Below are 21,369 nucleotides of genomic sequence, written 5' to 3'. Positions count from 1 at the left end.
GATCTATGTGCATGGAAGAAGTGGGAGAATTCCTTAGCCTGTCCATGTAATTAGCCTGAAATGTGTTCTGTAGGTTTTGCGATATCGCTCCCTGTAAATACCTATCTTATGAATCCCTATCTAGGGTGGCGACTGGAACTAACTTAAAGATCTTGCACCCAGATAAACTCATTCTGGCCCATTCATTCAGTTTGTCAAATAAAGAGGAGAAACAGGTGTCCTATCCGATGTTCTGTGTTTTTGTGGTGAGAAAAGGGGCCTCCCTTGTAGATTGTCCCTCTGTTTATATGAATGCTCCTATCTTTTGACACAGAACACAGTTTTTACCTCTGAGAGGACCTGAATAGCAAGCAGTACTCCACATATCTTCTTTTCTGGTGGTAGCCCAATACTAAAGAAGATTTGTTTTGTGTTTCATTAGTGGAATGCCGTTTCTAATATGTGAGTTACTGAATCCATAAGGTGTTGGAGTGGCTCTCCACCAAAGTCCTCCACATGTAATGCCACTTAATTAGTGAATATAAACCCCTAACATTCCAGGACAGAATACTATTAATGGTGAGAGAATTTGTGCTCATGTGAGGGCCACATTGATGTTCAGTTTCAGTGCACCTTCTGTGTTCTTAAGAAAGAGTACCTCATTGTGATGAATCTCTGAACACCACTGGTTTCTGAAGAAAAATTACCTAATTGTAATAGATCTCTGAACACCACTGGCTTCCCTGTAGCTCTACCCCATACCAACCACTCAACAAATGCAGCTTACAAAAAGAATCCCAAACATTAGTGCCTTCCCTCAGGGGTGGACAATAAATACTTCTCTAGTGCGGTGATAAGGCATGCCATGGTCCACCTTTTCTCTATAGGCACCCCTGCCGAAAATCGATGTGCTAAATTGTACATGACATAGTCACATTGGAGCCTACATACCACAAATGCTTCAAGTGTGGTGTATCTCCTTGGCTGAGACAGTCAGAGGGACATAATGTCCTGCTTCTGGATCCATAAAGTGCCATCCGTCGCCATCACTTCACAAAGTGCATACGGCTCTCCTCGCTAGTCTTGATTTCTTCCACCTTTATTTTGTAGCCCATCCTGATTTTTGATCTCCCTTAGGTTCCAGTAGTTGTCCGTCTTCCACGTCCCTGATAATCTCCCTGCCATTTTCAACAGTGCAGTTCACATGGGTTTTTGAGTTCAGCTGAAACCACAGAGAAAAGAGAAACACTCCTCTATAGCGCACTTTACAGTGTTGCATCCACAGTGAAGGGTTTGGTGTAAGCCCACAGACCTGCCCACCAAGTCCGCTCTGCATTTCCTGAACTGAATCAGGCTGCCACTGCAGTCCAATGAAGAAAGAATCAGTACCGTAAGGGTGGGAGCATGTATCGCGCCCTCAGTACATCTTGAACAGCAGCACAACCATGAAGAGGTAAAAGTGAGGCTTAGAGTGCATATTGGGAGGTGATAGAGACTGACAAGCAAGGGCAGGACAGCCATGCTGTTTTAAGACTTTTCAATAAACAGTTGAGAAAACATTAAATTGAGTTGCTTTTATAAAGAGTGTGACTACTTTGAGTTACCTGCACCTGTAATCAAAGACTCAGCCACCTCAGGAAAGAGAGAGTCACTAGGGAGAAAGGAATGTTTCAGTGTTCGATACAGTCATTACAAACCTGTATTGTGCTCTCATTGTGATTTGTAGTATTTATTTTTGCTGTGTGTTTAATAGAGTTCCTTTTTCCATTGAAAATAAGCACTCAGATGGAAGTTATGTCATTGTATCTGTTGGTTGGTTGTTGATTTCTGGGATCTTGCCCCATGCCTCACCTCCCAGAGAAGCTTGTGTGTACTCCGCATCGCCACTTTGAGAGATGAGTGTAGAAAGTGTTGTACTTGGCCAAGTTCACAAAGCCATAGTAGGCCAGGCCCAATGACAGCTGTGCCAGATGGTCTCAACCACAATGGTATTACAAGGGTGAAGGGGCTCAATATACTATTCAAAGGAGTTCTTAATGAAACAGCACTGGATAATCATAGGGTTACAGATATCTAAAATTACCTTGAAGTTAAACAGCATAGTTTTGTTAGTGGTACTCTGAATAAGGTTCAGAAGTACCAGTCAGGATGCACATTGAGCACAGTTGCCCTAACCTCCCGGTTGCACCTGCATGTTTTGGCCTATGTTATGCCTCTGATGGTAGATGGCCTTCTTCAGGGATAAGCATGATCTCTGTCTGATTTATACACTCATTTATGCAGTCAATGTCCTAATTCAGAACTTCAAACGTTTGCACTACTAAGGTTTATTTTCTCATGATGTAGGATCCTTAGCTATTGGTTCGACATTTGTCATGGTAAGGTAAGGGGGGGGCAACCTTTGTAGTCACACATTCATCAAGTGTCAGTGCCAGCCTTTTTCACCTGGTCCTCCTCGCCCTCGGTTTGCTACTGCTTCCCCAACACAGCTGAGGGAAGGTGAGGACTAGCTAGGGATCCTAAATTTATGAGAGGTGCGCTGCACCAGTTTGTTTCTAGCACTAATTGATTTACTTTTGAAATTGTAGCATCTTCCTTTAAAATTGAGTGCAAGTGTTTCTGTGAAGCGCTACAATTTTCTGAACCCTTAAAACTTCTACTAGCCTTTAACTTATCCCTAAAACCTAAAAACTCCTTACTACCCTTTAATGCTACCCTTTCCTGATCCCTATAAGACCTTGACTATTCCTTTATGCCGCCCTTCCCTGAACCCTAAAAATGCTTGCTACCCATTTGAACTAATCTTTCTTGAACCCTAAAAACACCTGGTACACAACAAAAACTACCCTTCCATGAAACCTAAAAACACCCTAAAGATATCCTGCCCTGAACACAAAAACACCTTTCTAACACCTTCCACATACAATATTCTCTGAATACAATAAATTGTTTTTTAATTAATTCCTATCCCACAAGCTCATACCGTGTACTTTAACCCTATATTCCTCACCCCAAACCAATACCCTTCCTTCCTTCCTTCCTTCCATAATATCCGAACCTAAGTGGTTTTGGAACAGTTTGCAAAGTATTCCCTTTTCAGATTGTTTTTTTCAGAACTAATAAGTGGGAGTGTTATTTTTAGACGTGTTGAGACAATACCACATTTGTGTCATGCTGGGCTCAACACTTGTATTTTCTCCCCAGGTCCTAGCCGTGAAATATTTTATAATGTGAACCACTTTGCTGCAAGGAGTGTACGTTTTCAAACAGCAGAATGAAAATCCAGTTTGTAGATGTCTAATTTTGTTTATTTTTTTTTATTTTTTTATCATTTGAGAACAACGCTCCTGTTTAGATTTAGGCCTTCTATCCTTGACTGTCTCACAGCCGCATTATATATATCGTGTTTTTTGAACGCATGTTAAAGAATGTGCTAATGTATGCATGACGTTTCTCGGAATCATGTCCTCTAGCACAATTCTATAATGGCTATAGGGAAATATAATTATTTCACTACATATTTAGTCCTTTACCTATTTAAAAGCACATGGACCTTTTAATCTTCTCCAAACTAAGTTTTCATGGCTTGTGTTATGTTTAATGACATAGCCTGTGAACGGTGTTAATACTTGCATGTTTTCAATTGTGTATTAACCATTTGCATTACAAATTCTAAAGTATCATTATCAGATACTTAGTGCTAGGTCTCACCCCTCAATGTCAAAATAGTTAAAACCTCAAAGGCAAAGCTAATAGGATTGGCTTTGACAATGATTATGTTTTTGGTCCATGTTGCTCAGCAGTGCAGAATGGCTGAAAGGCATAGGGATTGCAGCCACGCACAGCGCTTACTTTAAACTTTTTTTTCTCAAACTTTTTTTTCTCAAACTGTTTTTTATTGGTCTTTTGACATTTACAAAAAGCATTGCATTGCGACATTCCAGGTGAACCTCGGTCTAGGTTTAGCTATTGTACATATCAGTGTTGAATAGCGATTGCCTATGTTAATAGTGACCGTAAATATTCATCAAACCAGTTGCAATGCCGTATCCGTGTACAAGCTAAACATGAGCTTTAAAATAACCCCTGAATCCCTGAACAAATAACCAGGAAAAATGGAAGGGGGGAAAGAATAAAATAAATCTGTAATAATAATTTCAACATTACAATTAACAGAAAAAGAAGGGCTGATGCATGTCTAATATGAACAGGTACTGTCTATTTACGATGGGTACGGTTGTAATTGTATTTTGCCTCATACAGTGTGATTGTGGGTGTGGGATGCAGGGGATAGGGGTAGGAGGGAGACCTCAAGCGAGCCCCATATAAATTCAAAGCCTTTACGGGTGTCCGTGATTTTGTCTGTCAAGCGTTTCATGGTAATACCTTGCCAAAGGCGGGCATACCATTGCGCTAATGAAGGGGCTCTCGATTTTAGGGTTGGGCGCACAAGCGCTCCTTCTCTGTTGTAATCTCTCTTTGGGTTTGTAACCACGCCCATGTCATGCCTGTCACTTTAATTGGTTTGTGGGCTTGCCTTTTAAAATCCGCTTGCTTTTATTAGTGAAAGGGATGCATATGTCATGCCTTTTCGGTGTTTAACCCTCCTCGAGCGCACTGGCTTATAACTGGAAACTTATGAGGCTTGATGTTTTCAGCCTGGTTTCTGCACTACTTTATCTTTTTATGTTCCACGCAACGCGATCGTGCTGGGTTTTACATAGCGCGATTCCGCTTGGGTTTTTTGTTTTCAACTTGTGTGGCAAGAAAAGTCCTGTTAGGAGTTTACAACGCTAATAGCTCTATCGCCAGCAAATGCGAGACCCGTTGCATTGCATTTGCTTGTTTTCCAGGCTGCAGCCAAAGCCATCTTTGCTGCTCCTTGACAGAGTTCCATGATAGACCTATCCCCAACTGGCAGACAGTGAACATTGCAAGGGTGCTGGTGCACCCTGCAGTCTAAAGCATTGCCGCTGGCTCGATTACGAGCCAGAGACAATGCTGTAGCCTGTTTCCCGGTAGGCCGGCAGGTGGAAACTGAGGTTTTTACCTGCCGAACCAGCAGGAACCTCTTAAAACTCCAGCGGGGTAGTCACCATAAAGGCAGCAAGTAGGTAGTTTGGCAGACGGGCTTTTCCATCCGCCGGACTCTTAATTTGGCCTTTAGTTTCTACGCAGGTGGGGCATGTTGTGCGCATGAACAAGCACACACAGTCAAGTCCTTTTAAATAGGGCAGTCACCGAATAACTGAAGTTGGGGGCGAAATTTCATAACTTGATTAGTGTAAAGTGAAATGTTGTAACCCTCTGTACACAACAGGGAATTGTCCACCTCCCTGCACAGGAACAGGCAGGTTATTGACAGGCTTTTCAGTTTCTATTTGTTTTGTTAGTTCTACTGCAAAATGTTGAGTTTAGAGTTCTAGACACTTGTGGAGATGTGCAGGTCTCAGTGCTGGAACAGAAGAGTGCTGAATATTAGAAATGAGACGCCTCAGAAAAACTGTGTATAGTCTAGGTCTTTATTGGTGGAATAGCAGAGATAAGAGTGTCAGACATTAGAAATGTGGAGATACAAAATCTTAGTGCTGGATTAGCACTTCAGAAATTAGGTGCATCAATGGCTTTCCAACGCACCTCATTCCGTAGCACTACTCTGCTATTTCAATAGTACATGTTGTGGTGCACATTGAAAGAGTTGGTTGGGGTTCTTGGTAAAACAGCTGAGAGTACTGAACATAAGAAATTAGGTATATCAGAAGAGCTTTTTTGCAAGTCTTAGTGTTTCAATACCAGGGAGAGAGGCATATCAGAAATGATGTGTATACTCAGAGCTGTTTGTGAGTCTCAATGCCAGAACAGCAGCTGGTAAGTCACATTAGGATTGAGGACCAGTGGGAGATCTTCTTGTGGGTTAGAGTGCTAGAATGCCATTGAATGCTGTACTTCGGAGATTAAGTGTATCTGTGGAGCTGTGCTGGGGCTCAGTGTTGGAACAGCAAGGGTGTTCCACATCAGAAATGTGATGCATCAGCAGAGTTGTGTGAGAGTCTCAGTGCTGGAACAGAAGAGGAGTGGCACATCACACATGAGGTGCATCCGCAGAGCTGTATAAGTCTCAGGGCTGGACCAGAAATTGTGCAGCCCATCAACCCTCGGCAAAGCTGTGTGAGAGTCTCAGCACCGGAACAGAAGATGTCTGCCACTCTACCCTGTGCCACTATTTTTTTGCCTCTACCCTTCATGTTGCATGGCAGCCATGGCGCTCACAGCGTGAACAGGTAAAATACTGTGAACTTGATCAGTGGTGTTGAAGAGCTGGTCACATTGTTCACAGTTAACTAATCAGAGTAATCTCTTGTGACTCTCCCCTTAAAACACTTGAAATTGGTAAATACTTTACATAAAACAGAAATCCTCATAGCGACTCTCCCGGCACAGCGGGAGAGCTGATACTAGAATATTCACTGCACTCTGGAAATTCGCCCCATAATTCTTTGCAGTACATTAATTTACAAAACATTTTTGCCCCATAATGCTTTGCAGGGCATTATTTTTGCAAAACATGTTTACTCATAACTCAGCCTGTGGTGGTCCTAGGACAATGGGATGACCTTCAAAACTTTGACCACAATGTGCCCTTTCTGTATACATCATCTCTGGGTCCCCACACTGTTAGTGGGGACTCCAAAATAACCGCTTCCACCATTCAATGTATTTTAAGCTTTCTCGTGGCTAGAACCTTTGTTTTATAGGTAGGAGAAGGTTTGTTTTAAAGGCCTTGTTTGTAATGTCATTGCAGTAGGCCTCCTGGCCTTAACAATGCCTTCAAGGGGCTAAGTATATGGTTACACTGCATTACTTTCTCCTGTTTTTTTTCATAAGTTTATGCCCTTTAGGGACTAACAATATGGTAAGATGGCCATGTTTCTTACAAATCATATTTGTGTTATGGTGCCCTCTAAGGACTATTTTGAGCATTATAGTCTGATGGCAAAAATTATTTCTGATAAAGGTTTAAATGATAATTGTAGATGTTTTAATAATCTCTCCTTATTATAATTATGACCATAATTCAGGCCAACTTAATATCCTTACTACACTATGACTGTTTAAACACTCTTGAAATGTTTGGGTGACCCTTCTAGTTTATTTATCTCTATGGCTGTCTTGTGTCCTGTTTTTTGAGGAATTGTGTTAGCCAGCCAGTAACTCTGATGGTGGGGTGGTAAAAGTGGGATTCTATTGGAATTAGCAAGGTAGATTTAAATTAGAACGCTAAATGGCAACATTTTCATTTTTTGCTGAAGCTAGTGGAAGAAAGTAAATTAAAGTGCTTTAGTTATATGCAGGACCACTGGAAATATATGGCAGGAAAAGGTGAAATTATGAGGCAGGGTTAACCAATGTATGTAGCAAGAGAAGTCAAATTATGAATTTACAATGCCAATAGCTCTAACTCAGGCAAATGCAAGACCTAATGCATTGCAAATGCTTGTTTCTACTTTGGATGCTCCTTTCAAACTAGTGCAGCTTTTGTTTGCCTAGACAAGTATCCAAGGTTAAAAATTGACTAAACAAAACTCTATTTCGTGCACCTGTTGTAAAACATGTGGCTGCTTCCGTAGCAGAGCTGTGATCACGTGGTTTTCACTTAAATGGCCATGTGATATTTCATAAACCTGTCTATAGCTGTACATTTAGAAAAGTAGTGAAAGAAACTAGCAGACATTTGTATTCTCAAGCCACAACTTAAAACAAACATTAGCAAAGCCAATAGGTTGCACCTATGCAAGAGCCATTGGCTTTGACTATGAGCTTTAGCTATGTTGTACACCAGTGTGGCTGCTGTTCAGCATGGCTCAAAGGTAGTGGTGTGTCTTAGAATGGAGTGGCATAGACTGCCGTAGAGTGGAGTGCCGTAGAGTGGAGTGTGGGTTAGATTGGATTAGGATTAATTTTGTTATCTCTTAAATTATTCAACACTGCTGCATAATTTGGCCCTCCCTTGAGCAAAATCCCAGTGGCACTGCCTATGCAGAATGTTCTCTGTACATAACATTAACTCAATAGTCTTTTGCATTCCTTTAAATGGGCTTGTTGTTATTATCACCCTGGCATCATTTGCCAACTAAGAGACAAAGCATGGGGGGAGGGATCAAGCCTCTCAAGTGACAACCATAATAACATGATTGACCGAGTACTGCAGCAAAAAAGAAAATAAATTACACAAAGAGCTATGGAGAAAGGAGCAGGAGTGGTGGAGGAGCAGGGAAAATGCAATCACATCGGGGGCAGCAGACGGGTTTTGATTAAGTTGAAGCCATCTGTGTGGGGTCCATGCTCCACAGCAAATATTAGAAGTGACGTTTCACCTGGATTAGCCAATTAAGGACGCTGCAAAGAAAGAAGAATGATGCTGAAGCAGACCTATGATAAGCAATAGGCTACTCCAAGCCTTTTTTTTATAAACAATAGTATATTGCAAGTGAGTGTATATGCTAGTGCATGCTTTCGCCGGTGGAAACCTAAAAAAACAAACATTGGCAAAGCCAATGGGTCTTGCGTATGCAAGATCTATTGGCTTTACAATTTGTTTTAGCCATGTTATACACCAGCATAGCTGCTGTTCCACATGGATAAAAGTTAGGGGCATAGAAAAGAGTCGGGTGGAGTGTCTTAGAGTGGAGTAGAATGTTGTAGAGTGGGGTGGCAGAGAGTGTTGTGTATTGGAATGTCATAGTGTGGAGTTGCATAGAGTGGCATACATTAGAGTGTTATAGAGTGGGGTGGACTGATGTACAATGCTTTGGCCTAGAGCAGCAGTTCCCAACCTTTTGACATCTGTGGACCCCCATTTTATCATTACTGGAACCCGGGGACTCCCACTGAATCATTATTGCAATCCAGGAACCCCCCCAATGAGACATTACTGGAAGTCGGAGACCCAATCCTGAACATGGTCGATGATGTGAACCGCAAAACAATACATAAAAAATACTAAAACAAGCATGCCATCAAATACATACACAAATGATAACACATTTCATTTAATTTCCAATCAAATAACATTAAAAAAAAATACATTTTATTGGGAAGGTTGGAGCTTTTTAAAATTCCACTGAAGCCACACATCGTCCATATTGTGTTCTGTTTGATGCACCTGCACTGCTCTCACGAATCAATTTGAGGATACTTATTTAATTTTCAGCTTTCAATTTCAAATTCCTTGACATTTATAGTTTTGTTTTACATTTTTCAATTCTAAATTTTTCCACATTATTTATATACACTTCATTAATCTGTTAATCGTAGTTAATTTTCTAAGCAGTCAGGGTTCCCCTGAGGAGACTTCGCGGACCCCCAGGGGTCACCTGACCACAGTTTGGAAGCCACTGACCTAGAGTGTTGCAGATTAAAGTGGCATAGAGTGCAGTGGAATTGAATTCAAGGGCGTAAAATGCAGCGCTGTGGAGTGGCGCAGAGTAGAGTCGAGTGTGCTTAGAGTGCAGAGCAGAGTAGAGTAGAGTAGAGTTGAGTGGCATAGAGTGCAGTAGTGTAGAGTGGTACAGAGTAGAGTTTAGTGTCCTACAGTGAAGTGGCGTAGACTGGAGTAGCATAGAGTGCCACAGTGCAGAATAGAGTGCCATAGAGTTCAGTAGCTGAAAGTGTAGTGTTGCAGAGTAGAGTGACAGTTCAGTGAAGAGTGGATTAGAGCAGTGACGTTGATTACAGTGATGCGGAGTAGAGTGCAGTGACAGTGCAGTTGTGGAGAGTGCATTGGCATAACGGGCAGTGGTTAAGAGTAGAGTGGTATAGAGTGCAGTGGCATAGAGTTGAGCAGAGTGACGTAGAGTGCAGTGGCATAGAGTAGATTGTTTCAGTTAGAGTGAAGGGCGTACAATAGAGTGGTGCAGGGTAGAGTGCAGTTGCATAGAGTGTAATGGCGTACAGTAAAGTGAAGTACAGTGCAGTGGTGCAGAGTAGATTAGAGTGGCATACAGTGGATTGGCGTACAGTGCAGGGGCACAGAGTTGAGTGTTTCAGAGTAAAGTGCTTTGGCGTAGAGTGGATTGGCTTAGAGTGCAGTGGCCTAGAGTACAGTGTTGTAGAGTGTCAGAGTACAGCAGCATAAAGTGCAATGGTGTAGAGTAGTGAAGAGTGCATTAGCTTAAAGTAGAGTGGTACAGGGTAGAGTAGAGAGGAGTGGTGTGGATGGTGTGGAGTGGTGCAGAGTAGTGTGGAATTGTATAAAATGGAATATTGATGGTGTGGTAGCACACTGCCATTACAGACAATACATGTTTAGTTGAAATGACAAATACATTTGCAGAGCCATACAGTTTTACTAATAAAACTATACAGTGCACACACAAAATGTGTGGAAATAGCATCAAGTTTAATGATTCATTTTGATCATTTAAAATTATTTGTTTCCAAGACGCTTCAGAAATGACAAAAAAAAGTGCTTCATCTGTGAGTTCATAATTCTGATACGTTCTGAAATAAGCTGTTCATTTAAATGTTGTCGTGTGCTAGAAAAAAACTCCTTCTTACTCCCACTCTCCTGAAATATTGTCACATAAATCCTCTCATTTTTAAGAGAAACAAAATAAACAAGTAACCTTTAAAGGGCGCCTGGCATTTGATGTAGGTGAGATAAGAACAACATTTACAGCCCTGTTTACAGGAAGGGAGAATTCAGAAGTCTTATGTGAATAAGGCTTTAGCATGGGAAGGAAAGAACTCAAGCTGGCCAGCCTAAAACAAATAAAATCAGTAAATGGAAGCAAGAAAATGTGAGTTATAAACCTTATAGCCAATGGCAGGCAGAATGCATTCCTAGGTTAACTTTTTGAATGTCCCCGGATGTCTTTAGCAAAGGCTGTGACCTTTAAAAAATAAATAAAAAAAAAGGGGTAAAGGGGCAGCATTGTGTCCTAATGATATTCTAGTAACTGTGGGCCTCTTGCCACCATTTCAACTGATGGTTCAGCACCACTGAGGGTTATTCTGACTGGCTGCACCATCAGGAGTACATTGCTTTCCTCACCTCTAAACGAGCCATGTTTTGTTATGCAGATCTGTAGAGCACACCATTACCCGCACGGTTATCCTGCTGCTGATTGAGACAGAAGGTGAGTGAATCACAGACATCAGTAAATGTTTGAGAGATAAACCTGTACTGTTTTCTGATAAACGAGACCCCTGGTGTATTAACTATCTAGAACTCAGTGTCTCAATGTGTGATGTTGCAGTTTATTGACCATGACCAAAGAAATAGTGGCAAGTGGCGTAGAAATGTGCATAACGTTCCATCAGCTTTTACCATTCATTTCATAGAATGCACACATTTTATGGAGTTCTTCCAAGCAATCCCATTGATTGACGTTTTGAAACAATATTTGTTTGTTACCCTTTTAAACTAGTTTGCAATGTGTTGCAGTTGCCTTTACAGGCTGAGTTTACACATGCATACATATCGTGCTGCTGGTGTGAACTAATACTCCTTGCTAGTCTCAGAAAATGCAGTATTGAAATAGTTATTTCCCAGAACAGCCGGTAAAATGTTTTTTAGATAATAGATTTGATTCTTGGAGTTGTAAAATGCACCACGTGACCCTATCTTCTAACACTCTTTTGGTTGGAATTAACAATTTCAAGTAATAACTCCTAACCCAGCGCAGAGAATTTGGATTCACTCGCTACCCCTAAAAAAACTGATAACTGATCAGACTTTGGAAAAAATTCAGAAGTTGCAAGTACAGGTCCAGATGAAGCTCCTTTACCTATTACCACGTCCAATGTATTTCCACCGTTACGGTTGTTGCTACTTATCCTCCTGCAACCAAGGAGAGTCCGATATGCTCACCGCAATATCTTCCCCCCACTCAGTGAGGGAGGGATGCATCGGAAAGGGGACGGTGGCAGACATCTTAGAAATGCAGTGGCCCCATGAGCAATACTAGAAGCCATTTAACAGTTTATTAAAGTCCATGGTACTTACTATATTGACATGTTAATTTTGGATTATAGTTACTGTCTATTGTTGACCCAGTAGCAAACAATTGTCGTTCCCTGTTCATCACAAAAGGTTTATTAAGCAATTCCTGATACTAATGTTCAAACATAACCAATATGTTGTTCTTCTTTGATGCTAACTGCATTTATTCCTCGGGTCTAGCATGGCCATTTGGTTTACCTTATCTGCTTACATTTGGGACCAATCCAGATTTGACACACTTCTAATTTGTACGGGGTATTTAGGAATATTCATCATGTGTTCGAGCCCCCGGTGTACTGTATATGCGCATCAGGTTGAGGTCTAATTGGTGCTACTTCCAGAGTGTTCTGGCAGCACATCCTTCCAAGGTTAGCTGCTCTTAGCCAGACAGGCCAGCTGCTCTCTTTCCAAGATCTGCACTTTCTACTGGATAGTCCAGTGAGGAAATGGAGTGTTCGAAATCCCAACCCTTCATTAGACATCAGCATTTCGAGAACCCCAATGAACTCTGGGCCTACGGAGGAAACCAACTAAGTGGTGAAGGACAAATCTATCGGCCTCTTCACCGCATGTATAACGCTTCGACTGGCAGATATAAGGACGACCACTGAATGTGTGGGTGTTTCGTTTTCGTTTCCTACTGTGAAGAGGCTCTATCCCAGCCAGTATTGTAGAAATAGTTCCTCTTTAGCAGCACCCCCAACCCTAAATCACTGATTTTAAATACAGGCTCTGTAAATAAAACCTGTTATCGCTCAGTCTAATAGAACTAAATTTACCAAGAAGTATAGCTGAGTTTGCCTTGTCTGGATATACATTTGCAAACTACATATCAACGTTAGAATATTAGATGTGAGTAGTAAGTGTTACTGCACAGCCAAGTTGTGGGCTTCATCTGCAACATTAGGGAGAAGCATTTGGACCAATTGCTCACAGTGTAACAGAACATCTATTCTTTCACATGAGACATAGTTACTGTTAGTGGGTACTGCAGTACTTGGGTCCTGCAATACTGTGTTCTGAGGGTGTATTTCCCAGGTATCTTTCTGTGAACAGGTTTCACTTATGAATTTCCAGAGGTAAAAGCAACCTACTAATGATTAAAAAAAAAAGCTGGGCGATCTTGATTTGTGTTGTTGCTCACACTGCGCTGGTTGGGGCTGCAATATATTAGCAAATTGTACAAAAATTGGTATGTGCAGATACAGCACCTCTTGTCGTGGGGTCAGAGGTTGCTCCCTCCCGATTTGTGGTAGGTTTCGTTTTTGGGGTTGGGGATTAGACTGCAGGTTCTGGCAGCAAGGATACAAATGGATATGCAGTATGTGTTGGTATGGTTGTTATGCTGTTTATTGGGGTGGGGAGGGTTGATTTTATTTATTTTTTATTTATTTTTTTCTCGTTTGCTCTGTGTTCTTATGAAACATGGGATGCTGTTGTTTTTCTCACCTGCCTGGGGAAGGGAGGACTGGTAGCATTCAAAAGCTATTGACTTCCTAAGTTGGAGACTGTTTGATTCTTACTGCAGTGCGAGAAAATTCATGAAATCTGAATGGATAGGGTGGGGGGTTGGAGGGAATCATGGGGATTTTCGGCCTGTTCTTGGGCAGGTGCAGGGAGATGCTCACGGGCATGGGTGGGGGGGGACGGGTGAACATTTGACATATGGCTAAACATGTAAATGTGGTAATATGGAATGTCAGTGTGTTTAAAAATAATTCTACAAGCTAAAGGGTGCACCCCTTCCTTCGGAGGCACACGGTTCAGAAAGCCTGTGTACAGGAAACACATTTGATGGTTGGAGACCCCCAGGAATTGGGTAAGAAATGGCGCAGTCAACTTTTCTCTGCATCATAGTTTTCTTAAGCACTTGGCGTAGCCATTTGAGTGGCACCAGGTGTCCCCTTTAGACACACTTCGAGTGATGCAGATGTGAAGGGACGTTACCTCCTTCTAAAAGGTCACTGGATAGGGGACCATTCACAATCCTGAATACATATGCGCCTAACAGTGATGATCGATCCTCTTTATGATAATATGCTGGATTTGCTGGAGACTGGGGTGGGGTCTTCTATTATATGGACGGGAGATTTCAACTGTGTGACGGATGGGGAGAGGGATCTTCACCCCGAGACAGGGGGAGTAAGCCAATGATGGTGGGGTCTCTCGCCCCGATTATGCATAATCTGTGACTCTGGGATGTCTGGAGGGAATTGCACTCGGAAGACGGGTTGCACACTTGTCATTCAAAAATGCACTATACCTTTAGATGTCTGGATCGCTTTCTGCTGGGGTGCCTGGACCACTTGTGTGTGGTGACGGTGACTCACCGGGGGTGATTCCTTTCTGGCCATCCCCCAGTGACTTGGTTGGAGGGGGCTTAGTACTGGCGCATGCCCTATGACCTATTGATGGATACGGCCTGTCTGGAAGTACTGACTATCTCTGGATGACTACCTTGAGGTGAATTGGGAAACAATGGACACTCTGGCAGTTGAGTGGGTGGCACTGAAAGCCGTTGTCCAAGGGACATGTATAGGAAACGTATGTAGGGTTCGATTGTAATTCAACAATAAAATTGATTGTAAAGAAATTGCTTACCCTGCATCCAGTTAATGGCTTGTGGATGTCTACACATTTGCTCAGCTGCTCAAGAGAAAATGCTACTGTAACTTGGAACTGGTTATAGGTGTCTTCCACCTTCAGTTTGTATTTTAATTTTAGCAGAGTGATTTATTATATTTCACCCCACGTAAATACCACATGCACACAAGGATTTTTTCTGCATCACTTATTTAGTCCAGTACCCTTAGATCGATGTTCACCATGCAGGGTGTGGAATTCCTAATGCCCAGCACTCTGGACCTATTGTTTGAGACTGCAAACCATCATGTTTATTTTGCATGCAGATCAAGCAGGCCCAATCCGTATATCAATTTAGCTGTCAATTTACACTGTCACCGCATGGTTGTGGGAAAGAGAATTGACTGCTGAGGTGGCAAGATTTGCATTCATGTGTATGAGATATTTAAAATGGTATATGGTTTATTAATGGAAATCCTTTATGGTTGGGATGAATCCTTGAAATACAGTGAGCTGTCCTCTCAACTTTGATTAATGTCAATGGTTCCAATATAAACATGTGTATATGTTTGTAAATTGTAACAATTTGTGACCATTCATGATCCTCATGGAATGCTCCATTATTACATGAAAATACATGTTGGAGAATGGAAGCAATAATGGCACCTGTTTGCATTCAAAATAAAAATGCAACCAAAAAGATATGTGCAGCTTGACAAAATCTCATGAAGGTTGTAGACAATTTTGCTAAAGTATCAATTTGTTTGCTTTCAAAATTAAATGTCCCCAAAAGTATTTGCATCTTGAAAAGAAAATACAAAGGTTACAGATAGTTTTGCTAAACGTTCGTTAAACTATTGTCATCATCTAATAAAACATGTTTGATGACAAATCGGGGGTCGTGGCCAACCTAGAGCATCAATGGGTAGCGCCTTCATGAAAAGTGGATAAATGTGGCGAGGAGATGGAGGAAGGAATGCACCAGTGAGCAGGGGTCTCCTGTTTTCTCAATGGCCTTCCTGAGTGGAGATTAAATTAAGAAAGTGACAGTGAGGAGGCATGTGGATGCCAGGTGGACCTGAAAGAGCAAGAACACGGCAGGAAAGTAGCTCCGAGCGGGGGCCTGAGCGGAGTGGAGCTGCCTGGGGGATGACAGTGAGTGTGCTGTGGTCTGCTCGTGGGCTGGAGAGGAGTGAGAGGGTGCACCCGCCGGAGTTGGGCCCTGTGGGATGAGGGGCGCCCGCTTGGAGACTTTATTGCATTTTGCCATGGCGCTGCTGGAGGAGGAAAAGCCGTGCCGGCCTGACGAGTGGGGCTGAGAGTGAGGCAGAGGAGCAGAAAGGAGTGTTGGGGGTGGAGGGCAGATGCAGGCCTGCCTGCCTGCCTGGTAGACGGGTCTTGCGGGACTGCTGGACCTGAGCCCGGGAGACGCAGCCTAGAGGGCCTTATCACAAAGAAAGGGGAGTGCTAAGATAAACAACAATATTGGGTAAGGAGGAGAGTGGAAGGGGAGACAGAATGGTGCTTTGGAACATGACGATTGGTGGCTGTTTTGCTTCACTAAGAACCAAGCTGAAACACTTGTCGCGTAGGCTCTCATTATCCTAATGAGACTACTGGATTTTTGGGCAACAAGATCGTTCACGGTGTGGGGGACTAAGTCTGACTCATGGTGAAGGACCCTTGTTGCCCCAAATCCGGTTTTTGCTCCGGCTAACTAGCATTGCCTCATCTCTCCCAAATGGAAGAGACAATTGGGCAGCCGAGCGCATGACATCTTAGTGCTTCCCAGGGAAGTCGTGGTCACTCAGGTCACAACCAGTTCTCTCGTACATAGTGCGGTCTCATATATAAATGACAAAGGCAGTTTGAGTTTTTAAAGATTGGTTTAATAAAAGGACTGCATTTTAGATAACAAAGCGTGAGACGCAATAACCAGAACCGTACAACACAGTAGGATTGAAATAGTAAATAGGAGAGTGAAACATAAGAATAAGGCTATCATATTGCAACCAAATTATGTTCTCTCTAAGTTATATTTTGAGCACAGCATGTGAAGCACTAAGCCTGCCTTTCAGGTTCCCCCGGGAGGACATCAACCCGGATACCTGAGCAAAAGCCTGTGATCTGGATCCGCATCTGCAACAGGGCAGTCAGCATCTAGTTGTGGGTTCCTGGTCGGAATCTCCCTCTTAAGTGTACCCGGACTAGCAAGTGTTTTTATAACTAACACCCCGGTGTTCTAAGAAACGTCCCTACGTAAGGATGTGTACTTTCTACGAACCATGAAGACTAAACTTCTACCACGTCTATTGGCAATGTACCAGACTGTATCCTTGACTGAAGCACAGAGCGAGCAAGAATGTATTGTTTGAGAACACAGTGCTGAAGTAAGCTAAACAGTGTGATAGAATGAAATAAAAACAAGACCGTGAAACTGGTTATTGTAAAATAACAGTGTGAGGTTAAATAAAAATGCATCTAGGGCAAAGTGCACAGAGGCCTAATACGTTAAGCAAACCCACAGAAAGCTACATTAAAAATGGGTACACTACACTCTCATGCACTGACAACAAATCTCTAGAATGCATTTCTTAGTCCAAAGAAGACATTTATTATTTCACTTCACAAGTTTCGTAAGAGGAGATTAGCATGCTGAAAGTACACGTTTAAAAATAACTACAGCAACGAAATGAAAACATGTACAAATGATTCTCCACTGTGTAATACACAGCAAATATATGTATCTATATTATAATGCAAAGCAAATAATTAATTTAAAAAATATGCCTCACCATGAGGCAAGGGCACAACTGCTTCACCTCCCTCCTATTCAGCATCAGATCACCAGATCCCAGAATCGATTGAGGAGAGAGAGAGATCAATTATCCTCACAGGAAGGATGGCAAACCCCAGCGTCCTGGGTATGCCTGAGATCTGAAAACACTCTGTCCCCGGTCTATCTGGTCTTGGCCTCTTATACTTTGTAGAATTTTCCTCTCTTGTTTGTTCAACCTCCCTCTCACTGCAGAAGCTTAATTATTCAAAAAATGATGATTGCTTTAGGACAGCTTTGAAAATAACACGTCGGGACTTGGCCGCAATCCCAAGGTGCCAATTCAAAACAAGACTGTTCCCTGCTGTCTTAGTACATTCTTATCAGCCCAAGCCCTTGGTGGGAAAGAAAACGAAAAATAAAAACATGGGCACATTGTACAATGTGGAGAACTACTTGCAGCTTTTAATGTGGCAGTGGCTACTGCTAAAATAGTCAATAAGCAAAATGAAGCTGTTGGTCACTAATGTGACGGTGTGCTGCTATGCTAAGTGCAACATGGAGTCAGTGGTCAAAACACACATCATTACAGTGGCCTCGCATTCCGCGTTGCGAGTCCAGATTACCTGGGAGGATGGGCTCTGAAGGGATCGCAGAGCTGATGACAGATGAGTTAATCCCCTTCCCTAAAACTAAGACTCTAAATAACCCTCAGGAACCTACCCCATCCAATACGTGGGATGCAGTTAAGGCCACAATTAGGGGAACCTGCATCACCTTAGATGCATCTCTCAATAAGCAAAGAACGGCAGAAAGGGAAGCTCTGAGCGAGAGCTCCAAACTTTAGAGCAGTCACATAAAAAGAACCCATCCTGGAAGTCGCAACAACAAGTTACAGCCCTGAGAGGGATGCTCAACAATATATATTTTAACAGAGCTGAATTTACTCTACTACTGCTTGCGAAGTAACACATATCTTCAAGGCAATGAAATAGGTTCTCATTTAGCTAGACAACTGTGACAGAAAAGAGAACAGGAATATATTGGGAAGATTACGCAGGAGATGAGGGGCAGGGAGATTCTGTATATAACTCTGTATATCAGGCAAATCCAGTGGCAGAATGGGATCAGGAGAAGTATTTAGGGGGGGTTGTCTTACCCCAAGTGACGCACTAAGAAAACAATATGCTCCAAGAACCAATTAAGAGGAGGTGGTGCTGGCTGAGTTAAACCTCAAACTCCATAATGCTCTGGGTCCCAATGGATTTACAGCCCAGTTTTAGAAAATATTTAGAACTGACTAGGCCCCTATTTAACATTCTCATTTAATAAAGTAGCCCAATCAGTGGCAGTTACCCCTACCATGAGGAAAGCAATAATTACAGTCCTGCCAAAGCCGGGTAAAGACCCGCAAGAATGCAGTTCATACAGGCCGGTCGTGTACTTAATATAGATGCCAAATTGTATGCAAAAATGATAACTACAAGACTTGATGACCTTATGCCAGACCTGGTCCACCCAGACCAGTCTGGCTTTATCAAAGGGCGTCAGACCCACGACAACCTATGCAGGGTCGTTCATCTCATAGAGAAGGTCGCCAAAAAGCACCTCCCAGCAACCCTACTTAGTTTAGACAGCGAAAAGGCCTTTGATAGTTAGGATTGGGCCTTTATATTCATGGCCCTAAAGCGTTTTGACTTCTGCTACTCTTTTATCGCAATGGTGAGACCTGCACTGGCTCCCAATAGACCAGAGAATCGCATTCAAGCTTCTCACGCACACCTACAAAGCCCTCCACAACATCAGATCAGAATACCTCAACCAAAGACTCCACTTATGAACGCCCACCAGACAGCTCCGCTCCGCTGACCTCGCACTTGCCGCCGTCCCACGCATCCGGAAGGCCACAGCAGGAGGAAGATCCTTCTCCCACCACGCGGCCAAGACCTGGAACTCCCTTCCTATCCACCTCAAAAGATCTCCCACTCTATCACAATTCAGAAAGGACCTCAAAACTTGGCTCTTTGCCTGGTCCCCTCTGTTTATCGACGACCTCTTACTTACTGCCCCCGTCCACTCTTTTCCCCCCTTCCCTCCCCCCAGTGTCTTGAGACCCTAGCGGGTGACTAGTCGCGCTTTACAAGTATAATGATTGTGGTGCTGCATAATTCAGTCAATCACTCAATCTAGAGTTCCAGTTAATGGACCCATTCGAAATCATTCTTTCTGAAGAGGTGGACAAGAAAGGAATGCTCCCTGTCTCCCCTGCTATTTGTGTCAAGTGTTGAGCCCCTGGGGGTTAAACTAAGAGAAAACCCGGGAATCCGCAGTATAATGTTCGGGAACACCGAGCATAAAGTTTCTTTATTTGCGGATGATATTCTCTTGACTCTGATAGCACCATCCTCCTCACTTACGGCTCCACTGTCCGATTTAGGAGAGTTTGAAGGGGTTGCAGGTTTTAAAATAAATCTTAGTCAATTGCTCCTCCTCAATTTAACTCTCACAAGTAGACATGTCCAGCTTGGTTGCCTTTTCTCATTTTCAATGGGCAAAAAAAGAGATTATACACTTAGGAATTAAACTTGAGGCATCAGTGGCCTCCCTTAAACGGGCCAGTTACCTGCCTCTTATACGCCACCTTAAGACAGAGCTCAAACAATGGACACCCATGTACCGTTCTTGGCTAGGGTGGATAAATGACATCAAAATGAATGTCCTGCCTAGGATCTTATACTTATACTTATATCAAGCGCTGCCAACCATTTTAGCAAGAGACTTTATCCCGACTCTCCATTCATTGCCTATGAGGTTCTTATGGCAGAAAAGTAGAGCAAGACTACTATTTAAGATATTGCGACTCCCCATCCAAGCAGGAGGCTTTGCGCTCCCAGAATTGTACCTATATTATCAAGCTGTCCAATTACGGTTGATCACAGAATGGTCCCTTCGATTCTCAGGCAAGGACTGGTTACATATCAACAGCACAGTTGTGGGGAGGGTCAGTTGGTAGATTCACTGGAAGCCCAAGGTGGAGAGACCACCCAATGCTTACTTAAGTCCGCCAACAGGAACAACACTACAGGTATGGGATTCGGTGAACAGGAAAGCAGGATGGACTACGTTTCCCTCCCCACACACTCTCATCCATTTCAATCAGGCCTTCCCACCAGCAGCATCACCAGGACAATTTAACACATAAAGGGGGTGGTGGTTTCTAACATTGGTAGACCTTTTCCACAATTGGGACTTTTTGACTTTCGAGAACTGTAAAATAAACTTACAACTTCCACATACAGAATACTACCATTACACTAAGCTCAAATACTGGGCAACACACCCAAGAAACAGGGAGGCAGCTACTAGGGAACTTAAACCCATTGAGCAATTTGTCAAAAGGAGTGTTGGGGGGGTGGGTGAGAGGGTAAGATCCAAAGTTCTCATATCCTATTTGCATGCTGTACTAATGAGGACCCTGGTGTTCCCACGACCCTGTTGCATGTCATTTTGGGAAACCACATTAGAAGAACCTATACCCGATTGTGCCTGGTAATCATTATGGAACGACATACAGAAGTACAACCACTCCACTCCCTTGAGAGAAGCTCACTATAAAGTGATGTATGATTGGTATTCTTACCCCACTAAATTAAAGGCAATATTCACTGGGACAACAGATCTATGCTGGAGAGGTTGTGGACTACAGGGGGACTTCCGCCACATTTGGTGGGATTGACAGATATTACACCCATTCTGGGACAAAATACTAGCGCATATTAAAGAGGTGCTGGGATGTCCAATCCCAGACACACCAGCTTTTGCGTTACTAGGCCGTCTGGGTACAACATTGGCAAACCAAACGGGGGGGGGGACAAAACAATCATGTGGCTCCGTTTGGGGGTGACCAAAATGGCACTAGCCACAGCATGGAAAAAGCAACGAGTTATGGTGCTTCTTCAGTGGTATGCGCGTTTATGAAATGATTTGACGCTAGAACGTATGTATGACATTTTTAGAAATAACAGTA

At 42.8% G+C, this 21,369-nt stretch overlaps 1 protein-coding gene across 1 annotated transcript in view; it reads left to right on the top strand.

Annotated features, from left to right (window-relative positions):
* The window catches only part of ESCO1 (establishment of sister chromatid cohesion N-acetyltransferase 1), a 188,075-nt gene that overhangs the window by 25,953 nt on the left and 140,753 nt on the right, over nucleotides 1-21,369 (top strand). The gene's annotated exons all lie outside the window — the stretch shown is intronic.

Source organism: Pleurodeles waltl, chromosome 2_2, assembly GCF_031143425.1.
Source record: "Pleurodeles waltl isolate 20211129_DDA chromosome 2_2, aPleWal1.hap1.20221129, whole genome shotgun sequence".
NCBI lineage: Eukaryota > Metazoa > Chordata > Amphibia > Caudata > Salamandridae > Pleurodeles > Pleurodeles waltl.
The sequence above is the reverse complement of the archived record's forward strand: the minus strand, read 5'-3'. Positions and strand labels throughout refer to the sequence as shown.